Source organism: Accipiter gentilis, chromosome 17 (assembly GCF_929443795.1).
Source record: "Accipiter gentilis chromosome 17, bAccGen1.1, whole genome shotgun sequence".
Lineage (NCBI taxonomy): Eukaryota > Metazoa > Chordata > Aves > Accipitriformes > Accipitridae > Astur > Astur gentilis.
Genome location: NC_064896.1, coordinates 8,086,103 through 8,105,904, shown reverse-complemented (window position 1 = coordinate 8,105,904; position 19,802 = coordinate 8,086,103).

Sequence of the window (19,802 nt, the reverse complement as noted above, 5' to 3'; positions counted from 1 at the left end):
GGAGTTGCTACTAATAACAGCAGAAAGACTGTCCTATCTATCCTTGACTACGTCTCACTGCGTGATGTTTGCACCATTTTGATGAGACCTCAGCTTAAGGAGAGATTGCCTGGCAGAGGACTGCCATACTGCAGGCCACCACAGCCCAGCGTGGCACTGAGAAGGGACTTAGAATCATAGAATAGAATCATAGAATCATTTAGGTTGGAAAAGACCTTCAAGATCATCGAGTCCCACCGTTAACCATGCCCACTAAATCATGTCTGGACTTCAGCCCAGACTCCATGGTGAAGGTCTGTGTGCTCATCACACCAGAGCCTTGCTGTGGTGTTTGCAGGATCCTGGCTTGTCCTCTGCAGTACATTGCTACCCGGCAGAGTTGGGCAACAGCTGGCAGCAGCATGGGGATTTCACAATCTTCACTTGCACAAGTCCATGCTGCTTCAGGGGAGTGTTTGTCTGTGAACAGCGCTGGACAAATTGAAGTTGCATAACCCCATCCTGTGCTACTTTGGACTCTTTCATTAGATGTGTGTATTTTTTTTCCTTTTTCTTATCAGTTTTCCCCTTTCCTTTTCTCTGTGTTGTTTCTACTTCAGCAATCTGGCACAGCTTGGTTGCATTGGCTCCATCATAACCCAGCTTCACACCCAAGTGTGCACCCCTGCAAACCTGCCCCTCTCCCAAGGGTGTTTCTTTCCATGCCTGTTGGTCATCACTTTCAGTTGAGGAGTTTTTTGGGTGTCTCTGTTTTGGCATGACTTTGGCACATAGGTCTGCAACGGTCAATCTGCCACTGATGGTCATGGAGCAGTTGGCTCCATTCCACAAAAGCTGAACCTGCAAAGGGGCCTAAAAACCATCTGTGCTGTGGTCACTGCAAACTGCAAGGCAACTTATGAAGATGTCCTGGGAAAGCCATGACTGCAAATACAGCATTGCACTTGGAGGTTTTTGTTCTGTTTTGTTTTGATTATTTTCACTGCCTAACGTGGGTCACACTGGAAGGCTGGGGTGGAAGTGGGAAAAACACTGTCTTACTAAACCTCTTCCATAACCTAAGCCACAGCAAGGGAAACAGCAAGTGCCTTTGTTGCTAAAATGGCAGCTGATTTTGGTACATTAGTAGCCCAGCTGAGGGAGGAGGGATTGGGGCAGAGGACAAATAAACAGGAAAAGGGATTAATAAAAAATGCAGTTTATCACGGAGTTCTAGGTTTTCTCTTGGTGCAGAGGACAAGGTATTTACCACACAGCTATTGTTCCCAGAGATTCCTGCAGGATAGGAGCATATCCATATTCATACTTGGGGACAGTCACATACTAGGTCTGAAATGGTTCCTCGGCACAATATTTAAATACCCACTGCACTATCGCTGTTAGATCTGGGCGAATAATCCACAATGAATAATGTATCCAATGAATCTGTCTCTGCTAATTGTGGAATATTCACGAGCAGATGGCAATTTGAGGCAGGTTTTTTCACATTTCTTTTTTCTCCACTCCGGGATGGAGGTTTGCTGTAAGTAGGTGATATTTGAAATTCAAGCTGTGTTTCTAAGTTGCCATTGGACAGTTGTGACATGATGGTGTCCCTCTTCCCGCATTGGCCGAGCGTACAAAGTACTTTGGATACAAATACTCGCATGTGCAAATTTAAAATTCAGTTTCCATGGTTACTCATGCATGCAGCTTTGAACTTCACTTTCCTCCAACATTTGCGCTAGTAAAACTCATTCAGTTGCAGGTTTGTGGAAAGTGAATACAAAAGATGCATGAGGCTATATTTGCATGCTCTAGTATAGATGATTCCTCTTCAAAACCTTAGCCTGGATATTCACTGGGCTTTTCTGCCACCTTTTCTGGTGCCTGCTCTCATGGGTTTCAGCCTACAGGAATTTTCTTTCCCAATATTTTCAGCCTTTGTGACTCCAGTTTTAGCATCACAAATACGCTTACAGCTGGGTGATATCTATATCTGCAGGTAGATGCAAACGTGTTGTAATCAGTTCTGCACTGGGCAAAGCAAGGTGTTTATTTTTCTTGCAATTCAAACCTCAATGAGTTTTGCAAAATCAGGTTTCTCTCCTAGTTAATCCTGTGTCATTCAGAAATAACAAGGCATTAGGACATGTTCATCTTTGTTTTGAAGCAGTGATAGAGGGAGAGGAGAGAAAGGGAATTAGCAGGAGTTTTAAAGTCAGGGTAGCTGGAAAGAGCTGAGCTGATGGGAAAGCAAGTTGTTTTGGTTTTGAAAAGAGCAAACAAGACGTCAAAGTCGGAGTCAAAGCGCAAAGCCCTACTGTATGTGAGTCATGAGGGTGTGTATATGACCCTTTTGAGATCCTAACACATACCTTTGCTGATAAAAGAATACCTGGTCTGCATTATTTTCCCAAATGTATTCCCTTAACGTAAAAGTATTGGCTTTCCAAAAATTCCCCCTGCCCTCCCACTCTGGGACAGTTTAATAAAAGTTATTTTTGTTTCTCTGGCTATCACGTGTCTTGTGCAATATTTCTGTAGCCTCTGGACAAACATATGAGAGAGAGCAAAGGTTAACCATGATTTATGTCTGGGTTTGTAATTGCACTGTGGGAGCAGCGTGGTGGGGACCATCCCTGGCTGGCTGTGGGTGCCTGTAGTGCACAGTGCTTCCAGCATGCATCCCAGGACACAAAAAAGCAGGAGAAAGCAGCGCCCCTTTCACTGGCAACCAATAACCAGCATTTCATTAGCACGTTCTGGCTGTATTTCAGATTAACAGTAAATTAAAGGCATTGGTTTCAGGGTCAGCCTGTGGCCGAGCCCTGCCTCTGAGCCCTCGGGTCCCCCCAGAGCCCATCTATCAGCAGCTCTGTTATTTGGCTTTGCGGTGGCTCTGTCTTTAGCCCTGCTGCCCAGCAACAAGTTGCAGAGTCAGAGCGTTAGTGGGGACAGGGAAAGCACGACGTGCACCAGATCTCAGCTGTGGAAGAGATCAAAGCTCTCCCCTCCCGTGCTGTGGGACTGGGAAGGCAGCGGATGTTCAGACAAATATTCGCACCTGGGAATATTCACATCACGCTCCAGCGCTGGGAAAACACCCTACTGCCCATGCTCAGTGCCTGACCTTTTTAACTATTCAGAGTGCAAAACCAAATGGCTTTAAAGTGCTCTATGCTCTGAAACGGGTGACAAAGCATAACAATGACCCCTTCTTATTCAGCAGATGTGATCTCTAGTCACTTTGTGCCCAGCTGTGTGTATTCAGGCTCAGAGCTATTGACTTTAGCAAGAAAATGACTTGCTGTTGCCCTGCAGAGCTTGCCAAGCTGCCCCTTGGACTGGATGACGTTCCTTCATGTGCTGCAGCACAGTAACTGCTCTCCAATCTGTCCTGAGGCAGGGAGATGGAGGGTGCCCCTGGCAGGGGCATTTGTTCTGAAGGATGTTGGGATGCTTGGAGGGATGGAGGAGGGCATTGCAAAGCCAAGGATCTGGTGGTTTGATACCTGTGAACCGACCACATATGTTGCGGAGCAGTGAATGATGTCCTACAAACGCCGTGCGCTCCTGCTTGGGAAGGGGTTGCTGTAACAGTGGAATCGGAGGGTTTTGGTAATAGTTGCTGACAAAAGTGTTGTCAGTTGCCTTGTGGGATGAAAACCACTTTAAAATCCTGGTTGCACAACCTGGGTTTCTCAAGACTTTCCCCAAATGGCCTCTCCAGCACAAGGGACAAGTCTGAGAATTTCAGCATGAGAGCAAATCCCCTCTGAGAGCCCAGGATGTTCACAGGGGAGAGAGTGCTCAGTTCTGCCACTTGCACTGCTGCTGTGTTTATTGCTGGCAGATGGTGGAGGGGCTCTGCCCTTTGGCCAGGATGGCAGGAGAAGCAAGTCCCTGCCCTGGGATGTACCAGCAGCAGAGCAGGAGAAGGGAGTAGTTTGGAGCGAGTCCCGTCATCTCTCCTCCTTCCTTTCTCCTCCTACCCTGTGGTGGCATCACCTGGTGCAGGAAGACAACGTGCTCTCCCCATTTTGCTACCCCATCTTCTCCTGGAGCATTCCTGCCAAGGCTGCCTGCCAAGGATCAGAGCACGGGGGACTCCCTGGGAGCCTTTGGGGCTCTCGCTCCCTCCTCTTCCTCTGTGCTGGGGGGGCTCAAAGAACCAGCCTTGAAGCGCTGCCTTTGTTTGCAGAAGGCACTGGCAGCCCTTGCTCTTTCTTCGCTGGGGGCTGCGGGAGGAGGGGCTGCTGCGGGAGCAGATGGTCCCTGTTGGAGGGTTTGGGGGCCTCCTTGCCGGCAGGTTGGGGGGGGGGATCCCCTTTCACTGCTCGGCTGGGGGAGGGCTCACTTGCCTCTTACATGGTCAGTTCCCAGCTGAGTGCCTCTATGGGATTATGCTGCTATTCATCTAATTGAAATTGTATTTGGAGCAAAGAGACAGTATCTCTTTCCTCGGAGGATCTATTATGCATAAACTGCGCACAAAGGCATCCTCCTCCCAGAGCAGAGGGGGTGTCCGGGCGGCCACGGCCCTGCTCTAACTTCAGCTCTGCTGAAAACAGCCCGGGCTCCCTCCTGCAGCTCAGCACAGCCCGTCCTTTAACTCCTCTCTCCCCAAAAGGGCTGTTTAGCGGCTTCTTTCCCTCCCTTTCCATTGTCCTGCTCTGCTCACTGACAGCACCATGAAATGCACAGCTTGCCCTGCGCCTCCAGGAGGGATCTCCCATATCACTGAGACCGTGAGCTCCCAGCCCTTGTCCCCCTTCATGCCACAGGATCAGGCACAACGCCTGGGGACTGTGAGAAAAACTGCAGTATCATTCTGGGCTGCCTGTCTGGGGTTCGAGCAAGTCACTGGTTCCACCCCGCAGAGAACACCCCTCCTGCACACCCAGCTAGGCAGTCACATTTATAGCTGTACCTCCCTCAGGAGATGTAAACCCACAGGGGCACAGGGAATCTGTAAAGCAGTGCAACTATCTAAGCGGAGAATGAAGGGAGGGAAAAAAAAATCACACCCCACCCACGATGGCTTTATGGCTGAAATCACCTTGCACACACCCTCCTGCAAGAGCTGCCAGAGTTCATCTGCTATCAGCTCATGCCTGCAGATAAGAATGAGACCTGTTTCTCTGAGCTCTGTGGGAGCAGAAGAACTTCTAAGTGGAAAAGGAAAATCTTTAACAAAAAGAAGATAGCGATGATTGCCCTTGCGAAGAGCTGCATAAGCATCTGGCATGAAGCAAAGAGCACAGCTCTTTGGTAGGGAAGGAGAGCTCCTGTACCCGTGAGACCCTTCACAGGGGTTGTGGCTGGGTGAGCAGAGGCCAGGGTGGGATCTTCCTGACTGTGATAGCCCAGTTCAGAGACTGCAAGTGGTGGGAGTGGAACAGGGATGGTCCCTTCACTACACAGTGGCTGTTTCAGGAGTCCCTGCTGGCTGAGTTCATTTGCAAGCATAATCCCTCTGAGAACAGCTCCTGAATGGTGCCAGAGGCTTTGCTTGCAGCCTGGGAATGCTGTCCTGTCTGCTCCAGGCTTGTCCTGTCAGCTGCGGATTTGCAACCTGAGCTGGCTTGCTGGGCCAGCTCTGGCAGCTTGGTTTCAGTTTGTAGGTGTGGAAGCTACTTGGGCACTCGGTGGCTTCTTGAGCAGCAGCTGTCAATGGCAGGGAGATCCTGAGTTTCACAGACACGGTCCCTGTGGTGGCCCAGATGGGGACAACGCTGGCCAGGCCAGCAGAGATGCCTTGGCTGTGCTACAAGAACACTGTGCCAAGTCAGGTTCAAAGGTGCACTTGGCTTAAATATCGCTTTTGCTAGTTTGGGGACACCAGCCCTGGCCACCCACCAGCTTCCTCTGGGCTTGGGAGTCCCGTGTCTCCACTCACAAGGAGAAAGGAAGATCAAAATCCCCCTGACCTATGTGCCAGCCCTGTGGGCACAGAGGCTGGAGAGTGCCTACTCTGCAACTCTCTGCTGCTCTCTGCTTTTCTGCGTGGGGCATCCTGAGTTGTGCCACTGACGGTTGTTGCTGGAGAGGGAGGAGTGTGCTGTCCCTCCATGAGCCTCATTCTCCTGGTACATCCTGTGAGACAGCTCCTTCCTCAGGCCCCCTTCCTGTCTCTCCTTCAGCAAACACCGTTCCTCTGCTAATATTCCTGCACATCCTCTTCTAGAACCTTGTCACAGGAGAGCCAATAAAACTGCTAGGCTTCATTGGGCACTGCATTCTTCATGCTGGTCTGGGATATTTGGGACAGGCTGTGGGCTCCTGTCTGTGCAGTTCCCAGCGTGTCCCCCTTTCACCTCCCAGCCTGGAACAGTCTGGGTTCTTGTGGGATCTGAAGCTCCTCATGGGGTTCATGCCAAGAGGGAGGACTAAAGTGCACAGGGGTCAGCAGTGTCTGAGCAGCCTGTCTGGGTGCTGCTGAGGGATGAGATATGACTGACTGTGATCTTGCGCTGCTGGAGCCCCTTTCCAGTAGGGTCCGAGGGACTTCCTTCAGATTCCTCTGTGGTGCACTAGAAATCTTAGTGGTCTCCCCCAACCTGTTCTGGTCTCTCTGTCCTTTCTTTGCAGATTCACCTTTTGTTGGTCATTTTTGGAAGCGTTTCCCCATGTGGCTGGGTGGTTACCTGAAGGTATACAGCTGCACCGTGACAAATGGTTTGATGCTCCTTCATCCACCTGGGTCTTCTGGTTTTGGCCTTGTATGTAGAAACCCTTACGAGCTTGGTTGGAAGAGGCTGGAATGACCCTAAACATGGATTTCAGGTGGGAGAGGAGATGCCACATTGAAAGAGACCCCAGCTAATCAGTAGACTGTATATAAGCTTGCAGAGCCTTTCCAGGCCATAGGATTTGTGCCAAATCTCATCTGGTTTAGACAAACCAGATCTTCTCCATCTGTATGAATCCAACGGAACATGAAGGAGATCCAGTTTAAAAACTGCAGGGACCCAACACAATATAACAAAGTGAATGTCGGACTTTTTCAGGTATCTACTGAACTGGTGCAAGGAGTGATTTCAAAGGCAATGTCATGGTAAACAAGGCAGTTGTGTGATATAGTCTCTTGATGTTCCCCTGTCATTCTGCAGAGAGAATCAACGGCTATACTCAGCTTTTAATGCAGATGCTGAAGCTGTCCAAGGAGCTGGTAAGAGGGAAGGGTGTTGTGGTTGTACGTGTGCTGAGCAATGCAACAAGAAACCCAAGCCTGCTGTGCTTTTAGGGATTTTTGTAATGTTGTGTCAGGAGTTTGGAGTTCAGCTCAGACTGTGAAGATTTGTAACAGAAGCTTAAAATTGACCTGAATGGTGATGTCTGGATGTGAAAGCAGCAGAAGAAACAGTGAGAAGAAGGGTTAAAAGAATGGCATGTGCTGATCTGCTAGATCAGCAGGTCATCAAGAGCAGAGCAATCCACCTGCAACTTCTCAAGACATCTGGAGCAGTAAAACAAAGAAGAGCCTAAACCAAAGACGAGATTACAGCAGAAAGGAGCCCAACCAGCCTGAGTAAATTGGCAGCACTCCTAAATGACTCAGGAGGCAGGACAGTATGAAGAGGCAAAAGATCACAATCACTGTCTGTTCCTAAAGGGTACAAGAGGCATGCCCAAGATCCAGTGCATAGCCACCCATCTAAGAAGAATCCAGGAGCTGGGATGAGGCATTGCGAGCTGCTGACCCTCATTTCCCATGTCACCACAAGTAGTCCTAACCGGGCTACTTGGACACACACATCTTGGTTCTTGTATGTGAGCACGAAAGAATGAGTGAGTGAAACCTGGGAGAGACTGAGTGTGAGCTGAATCACCTTTGTCAAAAATAAAAATTGCCTTCCCCTCCTAAGATGATCTTGCACTGAGCTTTGTGCTGCAACTGGAATTTTTGCATTCCCTGGTGACCTCCATGGCCATTTCTAATTGTGGTTGTTTGCATTTTTGTTTCTATTGATGATAACACTAGAAGGTGACAGCTCCTGCCCTGTGGATGCTGCTGCAGTCTGACTTCTGGTAGACAGACAGGGTTTGGATACCTGCCTCAGATGCAGTAGGGTGCACCAGGGATGAGTAGAGATACAGCTAAAGCCAAATGGCTTTGCAAACTGCTTAAACCTATGCACACAGGCACACGGCAGTCTGGCCTGTGCCAAGGCTTCCAGTGTCAGCTCTGTCTGTCTAGTGCAGGACTGGATCTGTGCAGCCACAAATCACAGCCACGTCTTCTAGCAGCTCAAGTAAGCATGGTAAATTACAAGGGATTTTTGCAGTGGAGGCATTTTCCCATGAGTGCCCAGGTTAGAGGCATTAACCAAGACCCTGTGGGCATATAGATTAAATGGTTTGTGGCCAGTTTCAGCTGGCCATGGCTTCCTGTAATAAAACTATGTGCGTGCATAGGTAAGCCAGAACCTAACTATGCACACTGACTCTCTTCTGCTAGCACATGGTCTTAGGTACTAGCTTGTGGGCTGTGGTGTGTTATGGGGATGCTTCACCAAGCCAATCCACCTGCTGTGTCAGTCTGCTCTTGCTGTTGGGGTGCTGCAAGCTGGGGGCTTGCAGGGAACTCCCCTGCTTCACCCCTTTGATTTCTCCCCACCACCAGGCTCTCAGACTGCTGGGGTGACTGGCTGCTTCTCCCTGCAGTCCAAGGTAGCTCCATGCCTTCTTTAGTCTGAGGCAGCCCTCAGCCACATGCAACTTCTCTGCACTTTTTGCTTCCTTGACTGTAGCAAATGTTATAGTCATTATAAGGATATTGCAGTTTGGGTTGTTTAACCCAGACCTGCCTGGAGTCCCTGGCTAGGCTCTGATGTTATTAACTATATAAAATGTGATTTACTTACACGTTAGTGGCCTCCACATCATAAAAAAGAGTTTCAGTTTCCTGCTGGGACCTAAACACAGCTCAATAACAGTCCTAAGAGTGCACAAACATGGGCTCTGTTTTTCTAAGTGCACCTGCCCCAACTTGCAGTGACGCAACAGGCATGGAAAAATATTTGGTACCGGCTGTGCCCCCACAGTCCTCTCCCTGTGACCAAAATCTTCCCTTTATTATGCATTTATTTAATCTTTTGAGTTACATGCAATGCTTGAAGTAGAGGAAAGGGCAAGGCCAGTAGGAGATGTAGCAGCACCAGCAGGGCTGTTGATGCACTGAGCCAGGCTGTCCTTTTCTGTCAGCAGTGGGGACATGAGCCCATATGAGTTCTTGGAGTTTTTTGAAATCTAGCTTTTTTTCCAAAGTGTGGTATTTGGTATTCCAAAGGGTTTATTGCCCTTCTGTAACTGCTGGAATCTTCTCTATCCCATGGATAACATCCTGATGTACTGGTCCCTGGCTTCTCACTGAGGGGTGCCTTGCCATGGGTTTTCTTGGTACCAATACAAGCTGTATCTTTTCTAATCAGCCATGTCATACAGCCAGAAGCCTAGTTCACATCCTTTTTTTGCAGAGGCAGCTCACCCCTCTTATACTGAGTCTGACCTCACAGCCTTCTACTGCCCCAGCTCCTCTTCCAGTGCTGGGGTCACTGGTTCTGGAGCCACCTGGCTCTGGCATCCAAATCCACCTCAAACATGAGAGGATCTCTGCTTTCCACCCAGCAATGCATTCACCTCCTGCAGCACCCCTGCCAGCTGCTCCCAGGGGTGTCTCTGCACTGAGGCTGCTGCTGGCATTTTCTTTGTGCCATGCATGCTCGGTTGACAGTTTCAAACTGTTGCAAAGCAATGTCATCTGCTGTAGTTCCTGCAGCTGTTTCCAAGTGCAGGGCTTGATCTTCTCTTGTTTGTCTTATGCTGTACAGATCAGTGTGCTCTGCTCTGAGCTGCCTGATTTGACTCCTTCCTACCTGTAGTACAGTGGATAGTCTTCAGCTCACAGGCTGAGCAGTTTCACCCGTGCTGTCCACTTGCTGCTGATGTTCCTCTCTGCTATTAGTGACTTGCAGGGATACAGGAAAATAATGTGCCACTACCTGGCTTGAACTTCCCCTTTCCTTCTTACTGTGCAGTCCTAAGATCTACCTGCCTAGGAGAGCTGAGCATTCCCTTTGCTGAGCATGGCAGACGTTCCCTACCCAATACAGAGAAAGGAAGGGAACATATCAAGCCCATCCCATCAGCCAGTGCAGTGTGGGAGACTAGGATCACCTGGGACAATCTGTCCCAGTGAGTATGACAGAAGAAAGCAGTTATTTTACACCTATGGCCTTCGGCTGTCAGTGATAGAAAGCACTACATCTTCATCCAGAAGTGGTCGAGAGAATCACTGGTGCCCCCCATCAGTAGCTGTCCTGGTTTCAGCTGGGATACAGTTAATTGTCTTCCTAGTAGCTGGTACAGTGCTATGTTTTTGAGTTTGGTATGAGAAAAATGTTGATAACACTGATGTTTTCAGTTGTTGCTAAGTAATGTTTAGTCTCAAGTCAAGGATTTTTCAGCTTCTCATGCCCAGCCAGCGATAAAGCTGGACGGGCACAAGAAGGTGGCACAGAACACAGCCAGGGCACCTGACCCAAACTGGCCAAAGGGGTATTCCATACTATGTGATGTCACATCTAGTGTATAAACTGGGGGTAGTGGGGGCAGGGGAATCATTGCTTGGGGACTAGCTGGGTGTCGATTGGCACGTGGTGAGCAATTGCACTGTGCATCACTTGTATATTCCAGTCCTTTTATTATTGCTGTTGTCATTTTATTAGTGTTATCATTATCATTATTAGTTTCTTCTTTTCTGTTCTATTAAACCATACTTAACCCACGAGTTTTACTTTTCCCGATTCTCTCCCCCATCCCACTGGGGGGGGGTGGTGGAGTGAGTGAGCGGCTGTGTGGTGCTTAGTTGCTGGCTGGGGTTAAACCATGACAGCAGCAGATCACCAGACCAGGCTATGTGAGATGACAGTGGCGGGTAAGGCATGACCCACTGCCTCTCCTTGAAAGACTGGAGGACTTCATGAGCACCAACCAGCTGGGAATGATCAGGGATCCTTGATGCTGGCTGCTGTGTTGGGCCCTGAAGAACTTGTCGTTCAGGTCTGCATCCCCCAAAATGGGGATTGCTGGATCCCAGCCAGCATCTCTGGTCTCCTTGAGTGTCGGTGTTGCAAGATTGTCTCCTCAGCATCAAAGGAGTTGCAAGCTATTTTGTTTTCACCTGCTGTTATTACCCTCTTTTTTAAAAAATAGAGTTTATTAGTTTCATTTTTACGTGGAATGCAGTACTCAGATGTCTCTACAGTTTCATACCCTCTGTTGTCAGAGCTACCTGAAAAATACTGAAACCAGAAGGTGCACAGGAACAAACTCCTCTGGACTCTGTACATTTTCATCGCTCTCAGTCATGATCCCAGCTGTGGTCTAGCTTTCTTACCTGGAGATGCTGTCAGCTGGCTTTTAAGCTCTTGCCATGGTTTATTTTACTTAGAATGAAAGGATTGGAGAGATGTGGATCTTGGTCAGTATCAGAGCTGTAACTGCTCAGCTTCATGGTATAAAGCTATGTTGTCCAGCTCCAGCTGGCTAATGCCTCTGAAAGGCTCCTGTACCTCCTTTCCAATGAGTCAATACCTGGAACTGTTTAAAATCTCACTGTGGAGCTCCAGTGTGGAGGTGGGGAATTAAACCTTCTGTGCAGGAGCTGACTGGCTGTAGTTGAAGACCCCAACACCCACTGCAGCTCTGTTTCTGCTTTGTTTTGAATTAAGTTAGACAAGGGCACCTAGCGAGCTGCTTCGTCTGCCTGGCACAGACACTGCCTCCGGGGACAACTCTCCTGCTGGAATATCTGGGTTGCAAAACACAGTTAGTGCAGAGTTGGAGGGGTCCCAGCAGTCAGGATAGTTACCCTGCAAGGGATATCAAAACCAGGGCAATTGCCACGGCATTTCAGACTGCTGGGTAACCTTGCCAGGGGAATTTCTGAAGCATTTCTTTATTGGGTGCAGGGAAGTTAACTGGGTTTCTGGGATATCTTGGAAATGTTGCTCCCAATGTGTTGCATTGGCCTGTTTTTCCTAAGAAGCAATTCACCCCCGACCTATGAAATTAGTGTGGAAACAGTTGCAGGCTGCTGGTGGCTTTGGCAAATGGAAAACGCAATGGGAAGGGGTCAGTAAGGGGGTCTGAGGAGAATGATGCAGGGCTGGCTGGATGAGCAGGAGATTGGGGCAGGGGGGAATGCCAGCACCTTGGCCCTTCAGTGAGGGGCCTCCTCGCTCCAATGGGACCATCGATGCTTTCTTCTGCCCCACCAGCACCGTGCACTGCCCTGCCCAGTGCTGCCCAGTGAGACACGGGAGGAAGAGCAGCAGCAGCATGAATGTCCCCTGCCCCCATCACTTCCTGTTTGTGTGCTGCAGCTTTCTAAACTTTACCTGTCCTTGTTGCCACCACCTCATCTAAGAGCTTCTTCTGGTCTGCAGCGTGCTAGGCATCTAAGAGGGAGGAGCAGGAACTGGCACTGTGGAGTTTGCACAGACAGGACTTCCAGAAAACAAACCCTAAGCAGGGGAAAGATGCGCAAACTGTATTTGCATGAGCCAGAAAGGGGAGACAAGGAAGAAAACACCCTCTTGTAGAAAAGCCCATGACTCACTAAAGCCTCTAGCCTCTGCAGCCCAGAGCTAGCTGAATTCATTGGTATGTGTTTAGGTTACTTCTCCCATCTTGATTCTGTTTGGCATGACTTGTTTTTTTCACGAGTGCTTGCCAAGTGATTTAGTCGAGCAATTATCAGCTGATTTTCACTAGATCTCACTTCCCATCCCATGAGTTTATGAGTATCTGAAATAATTTCCTGCTTGAATTAGGACAAATTGTTGAAAATTTCATGGAAGAGGCCATTAAAAAAATATTTAGTTTGAATTAATCTAAACATTTCATTTGAATAATTTATAAATACTTTATCCTCTTCCAACCTTTTAAAAAAAACTTTTAAAGTATAAATTGCCAGAAATGTCTAAATTCAAAGTGATTTTTTTAACTATAGAACAGTTTAGTTTTTAGGACAATGGATCATTTTTTTAAAAATAGTCCCCCCCCCTCTTATTTTGAATGAGGCTTGGGTCGTTTCCCTCCAGCAGTTGTAATTTCTGTTCACACCCATTTGCAACAATACATTTCAGCTGGGCAATTTCTGGCCAGGTTCGGTGCAGACAGACTCTTGGGGGTTCTTGGAACTGCTCCCGGATTATTGTCGTTTGTGATGGGATTGATTGCTAAACTACAGAGTGTCACAGCTGGTCTGAGGGGAGTGAAACTTTATTGGGGAGAGACTGATGCCCTGCAAACAGAGGATGTTCACCGTGTATAAACACTCTTGCTTGCATGGGGACCCAGATACGTAGGCAGAGCTGCTCTGTGCACAGTTATTATCACACAGACCATGGCCTGGCTGGATGATGCCAGCAGCCACTTGCAGTTGAGTGAATCATTTCCCAGGAGACAGCACCCTCCTGGTTGCATAGAGGGAAGGACCCTCTCTTGGGACCAGATGTTTCCCCTCCCTGCGAGCTCCCAGCCAGCCCAGCTTCCCGTGCACACTGGGAACAGCTCAGCCATTCTCCTTCATTATACATGATCTCAACGGTTCTGGTTTTGTCAAAGGGAATAAATGGAGAACTGAATGGTGCCCGAACACCTCTCACATGTGAATGAAAGCAGATGGGGGTGACTGGGAGCTGCCTCTGGGCTCTTGCTGAGGGAGAGAATTTAACTCTTCACTCTGCACTGTAGCAGGAGTGATAATTATGTTGGGCTTCTGCAGGCAGCTCCCAATGTCTCCTGTCGTCATGCAGGAGCTATGACTGTACCAGCCTCCAGTCTTGGCTTGGTTTATGATGGGTTGGCTCCTGCTGAAAAATATGGCCATGGTTCCAGAAGGAAGAAGCTTTCCCTGTGGCTCTGAGAACAAGCCTTGGTGTTGGCTACTGGATCTCAGACCCCCATGGTTTCTGCCTTGTCTTGTGTATTGCATCTTTTCCTTCTCATTTATTGGTTCTCATTTATTAGTCATTCATTGGTTGTATCTGATCATCCTGGGCAGCAAGCAGGACACTGTTGCCTGTTTTCCATTGGGAATCTAAACCTTTCCATAGTGAAACGCGATGCCCATGGTGCCCCTGTTGCAGCTTTCTGGTCCCCTTGGGCTGAGCCCAGCATGGCGATGTGAATTTTCCCACTGCTTGTCCATCACAACAGCTTCTCCAACTGGAGGAGTCTCACGTTCTGTCCTTACAAATGTTCTTATTAAATAGCAAAAACTGGAGAAAATGAGACCAACACTTGTAGAAATCAGAAGGGCAAATGAAGGCAACTGTGGCAATGCAGGCAAAAGCAGAGCATGGCCACCCTGCATCCTGGCAGTGAAAGCTGAGTGCAGGTCACACAGAGCATGAGGTTCATTTGGCAAAGTGAGGCTCTTTTTGAGTTTCTGTGACCCTACCCACACTGACCTTTATCGACAGGGAGTCCAGGACACAGTCTATCTCTTCCTAGCCAGATACCTCTTCTTGTTCTGGCCAACAGTGCATAAACCCCATACTCCCTTGTGACTGTAGGACTTCAAGTAATCCTGGAGATGCAGACATCAACCTTGGAAACTCTTGCACTTACTAGATCACCTCCATGCCTATCCTCTCTTGGCTGTGTTTTGTGGTTCGTTTGGGTCACTCAGCTCCTCTTGGCTTTTTCCTCTGCGGTGGGACTCCCACAGCTTGGATAAGCAGATAGGAAAACCTTTAAACCATAAACCACCTTGACATGTTGGAGGGGCTTTGAAAAGGAACATAACCAAGAGGGAAGTCAATGTGAACAGTTACCAGGACACATATTTTTGAACCCCTCTGTGCTTGTTGGTTGGAAATTGGATCATCATAAAGGAGAGCAATAAAAGACCTCTGGCTCCTTTGAGCACAGAGTTGGACTTTTTTTCTGGGTCCAACTCCCAGGGTTTTCTAGGGACACTCTTGCCTTTTGGGTCTGGATGAGGCTAGGACCAGGTTGCTGTGATTAAATGCTCAGATCCCAACCACAGCTGACCACAGCCAACCACAGGTTCATCACTTTCTCCAAGGCTCTGCTCTTCCTCTGGATGAATTTAGACCTCCACAATACTAATGCTGCAGAACACCAGTACTAAACTCTGTTATCAGCCAAACTGAGATGTAGTTTACAATAGTACAATCACCTCAGAGAGGATCTGTTGAGGAAAAATAAATAGCTGGGCCCTTTTTTTGCTTCCTTAAAAAGCCTGCCTAGTGTAGCTTCCCTTTTTTTCACATTTGATTTGCCAGGAAGGTCACGTCTGACATTTCTTGGTTTTCCTGTAGGACTTGTCAGAGGTCCCACGTACAGAAAATGAGCTTCATCTGACCCTCACTGATGAGCACTGAAACTTAAAGGGCTAACCTTTTCTCCCTGCTATTTATTTAGTCATTGAGTGAAACAAGCAAGAATGACTGACATGTTTAACCATTTTGACACAACTCAAGCAATGGGACTATGTTTTCCTGGTACATCTGATGCTACAAAACCACCTGCTCTTTTCCATCAAAAAAATTCAGAGAGTGAGACATATAAGATCTGACTTTCTGATTTTGAAAGAAAACAAACAAGACTCTAGTTTCCCCGTCAGGGAAACAAATGGTCTTTTGTTATTTCAGCATGGCCCTCTGGCCAGCTCAAGATTGGAAATCCAGAATTAGCATTTTAAAAAAATCCCAAGCATGGATTTTGCAATCTTGCAATTGCACTGCAGTCCCTACCAAGAAGGAAAAGCAATGAGTGGAAAGTCTTTTACCATCACTTATGCCGACTCCTTTCTTTCTTCCCTGGCCAGTCTTTGCTTGGCTGCTTGGCACTGCCCCAGGAAGAGATTTTGGGAAAGATGGGGGGCTATCTGTTCCCACACCATGAGGCAGCTCTGTTCTGCTTCCTCCCCTTGTCCAGAGAAATGGGGTCAGGCTGCCATGGCTTCTTTCTCCATCTCTGCAGGCTCCTGCAGATGATGCCCCAGGCTGGGTGAAGAGGACAAAACATCTGTCCAGGACTGGGCCATGCCCACAGCGGGTGGATGAGGTCGAGGTGGGGAACAGGGCAAGTAGAAGGGATGCTTCACTATTAAGATGTACAAGGAAGGTGCAGAACAGGTGGCTTTGCGGGCAGTCATAAGGTCCCCATCCCTGGCAGATACAGGGAGCAGAGCATGGAAAACCCTTCCCCTGACCCAGGTGTCCCTGCCCTGCCCTCGATGCTGGCATAAATAGTGCAGCTGTGACTCACCCCAGGAGCAGGGCTGTGAGCCGCAGCCGCGCTGGCTCTGCTCACCCTGTCCTGTGTCTCCCAACCTCGTGTTCCCACAAGTGATGCATGTTTTCCCTGCAAATTCCACACAGTGGCTGTGAGCACCCCGGGGGGGTGGATTTCTGATGGACATTGCCAAAGGGCTGTGGCCTAGGAGCAAGGCAAAGCAAAGCAGGAGGGAGAGAAAAACTCCACTGCTAAAACACCATGGGCTGACCAGAGGACTTGGGCCACAGCAAGCCCTAGGATCTTCCCCAAGATGTGAGAGTGGGGCTAGGACTGAAGGCCTCTGAATAGCCACAGCCATAGGGCATCTATATGTCTTTAAAGAATGTAAGGGGCGAGGTGGTCCATCCCGGGGCTCTGGTCCCTCCTGGGGCTCTGTGGCAATTTAGAAATGGTGCAGATCCCTGAAGGCACCTGCACCCAAGGACAAGGCATCCCATGCTCTGAACAAAGAAATGGGGAAGAGGTTTGCATTCCCCTGGTAGGGGAATTCCGCCCTGTCTGGTGTCACCTGGAACCAGGCTGGGGTCACTGGGGCAGAAAGTTCCTGCATTCACCCCCCTCTGCCCCCCAGCCTGTTAGTTCAGGATCACTGACAACGTGGGGCTAGGGCAGCTACAAGCATCATCCTGCCAAGACCCAAGCCTCCTGCTCTGACCACCCAGGTCCCTTTCAGTGCAAGGTGTGGGACTTGCTTGCAGAAAGCTCCTGGAGGGAAGGAAGGCCAGCCTTCAGCACAACATTGTTCCCTGCTTGTTGGCTCAGCGAAGGACTCTGCAAGTGCCCAGAGTACAGCGCTGATTGCTCTACTCTATGCCCTTGTGCTTGGGGTATATCCCTGGAGCCTACTAGCTGGATCCTTCCTGCATCCACAGCCCAAAAGAAAGTACAAGGTGATGTCATCCGTTTGCTGGGCAGATGCTACTGTGCCCTCCCCTTGGGCTGCCTGGCAAATTCCAGAGAGGGGAGTTACAGAAGCAGGACAGTTCCTAGCAGACTCTGGACTATGCCTGTGCTCAGTCAATGCATTGACCTGTGTCCCATCTTTTTCCCTGACACCTGAGTCCTGCCACTACTCAAGCCTGACATCCTGTGCCCTTTGAGTCAAGTAAATAGTTGAGCAGGCATGTGCCCAAGCTGTGTGTATCTATGTGTTTGTACGAAGGCTATTTCATCTCTGGCAGGTCATGATTCTCTTCCCCTGGTGGTTTTGCCCTGCCACAGTCCTTCCATGAGAAGCTGCCCAAGTACTTCCCATAGGTGTCATAGTGCCATTTCCCAAATGTCTTGGGACAGAGTTACAAAGCATAAAAAGTACAGCTGTCAGTGAGGTGTCCCCGTCCCTTTAATGTGCCCAGTAGCACAACACTAGAGCTTGGTCACAGCCACCTCCCAAGGAATAGATGACCTGAAAGGTGCCCTCAATCCATCAGATCCCCTGAATTAAGCCCTGCAAAATGAGACCAGTAACAAGGCCAATGAAGGGACACTGTGTTGTGCAAACGTTACAGGCTTATCTACTTATCTGGATTATGCAACAGGCCTAGAAGAAGTGCTTCCATCCAGTGAACTTCTTTAATGCGTCTTCTGAACTTGTAGGAGGTGTTGCAACACTGTGGCTCACTCCACTCCAAGGTGTGAGGCATGTACTGCAGAAATTCTTGACTTACCTGCTGGCTCCCAGACAGATGCCATCAGCACCTCTTGCTTAACCCTCACATAGCACTTGCTCATAGGTCAGCGTGTGACTTTCTTGCTTCCAGAGAAACAAGGGAGGAAGCAGAACTAGTGCTTTCAAGATAGGGTGGGGGCACATGTACTTGCCCTGCTCAATCCTGGTCATGGAGGGAGGGCAGGACCACATTTTGCTCTCTGAGCTCCCAAGTTGCATTTCTAACTTAATTTTGCTGGCAGGAAGCTGAGCAGGACAGCTGTCCTGGGACTACCTGGATCAGGAGCTGTAAGCTCCAAAGCATTAGGGTCAGCAAAGCCATTTATGTCACACAGCACAAGGGGCAGAGGCGGTGACCTACGTCCAGCTCTGCCTGGTTGCATCAGTGAAGGCAGTTGGTGGTGGCGGGGCAGGGAAAAGGGCCACACTATAAGAAATCACTGTCTCTCTCCAGCAACCATTGAGGGAACGGGATGACTGTGGGGAGGACATAGGGACATGGCCTGGTGCAGAGCACAGGAGGGACTGGTGCAGCAATTGGACACAGATTTCCCTCCCTGGCTGTCCTGCCCCTTTCCCTGAGGGAGCAGAGCCACTTTCAGAGCACTTAATATGAAAGAACTTGCCTCCCTCCTATCCTGCACATTGTAGTGCATTTACACTGATGCTGAAAGCCTTGTTCCAATTTTCCCTTGTGCTGGCTGTGAAGGCAGGCACCAGATAGTCCTGTGATGTCCCTTCCCAGAATTTGGCTGTGATAGAAACCCACTGCCCATCCCCTGGGAACCACATAACCCATTGATCCATCCTGCACCCACTGATGTTGCAGTGCCTCATTCCATGGTGGTGATATGAAGCCAGACCATTGTCTCCTGCTGCAGGGAGCAAGAAATTAATGGCATGCACATGCAATTTTCTTCCCATTACAGACAAAAGCAGACATAGGGCCCAGCCAGAGGCCAGTGGTGTGTTTTGAGCCCAAGGGTGCACTCCACTCTCCATGTCCAGATCAGGGACAGCCTGGTTTAGCCTCCACCACAGGGATCACCTGTAGCACCACCCTGGGGAGCAGAGTGCTCATTGCTTGTCCCCCAGTTTACCTGAGCTGGAGAGTTTGGCTTCCTCATTTGCCCTATGGTTTCTATAAGGTATTTGATTTGTGGTGGACCATCACGGACCCTTATGCATCTCCACTGCATCTCACTGGTGACTTGAGGTGTCTCTCTAAAAGGCCATTGGTAGTTCATCAAAAATCTACAGCCATGACCAGGAATTACCAGGTCAATTGCTCCACATTAGGATGGGATGGCCAGGACAGGTCTTCATCTCTCAAACTAGGTGATGATCCCGTCCTCTTTGACTAGGCTGTGACACTGGTGGGGAGCATTCAGAGAGGTTCAGCACCTGCTGTGCAGGTTTGGGAGCTCTCAGACTCAGGGCAGAGCCTGTACCCATGCTTTGCAGGGAGCGGGCTTCTCATCCAGGTATTCCCAAGAGCAGACTCACCAGCAAAGCAAGCCCAACATTGCTGGGGCAGTGAGCAGACAGCACTGCCACTGGTTTCCTTGTAATTTCTAATAAATCCCTGGACTCGGTGCTTGCTGCACACTTGCAAGGCTCAGCTGCTGGTGCGGAAGTCCTGGTTATTCTTGTCCTCCTGGTTTTCTTCCAACCCCTGTTCTAGTTTCTCCCCCCTGGAATAGACTTGCCTCTCCTGATCCCTTCTGCCAGAGCTCTTAATGTTCTTTCCATCCGCCTTCTCCCCAGAGGAGTTTGGGACACATGAACTCCTGCAGGAGCAGGGTCTTTG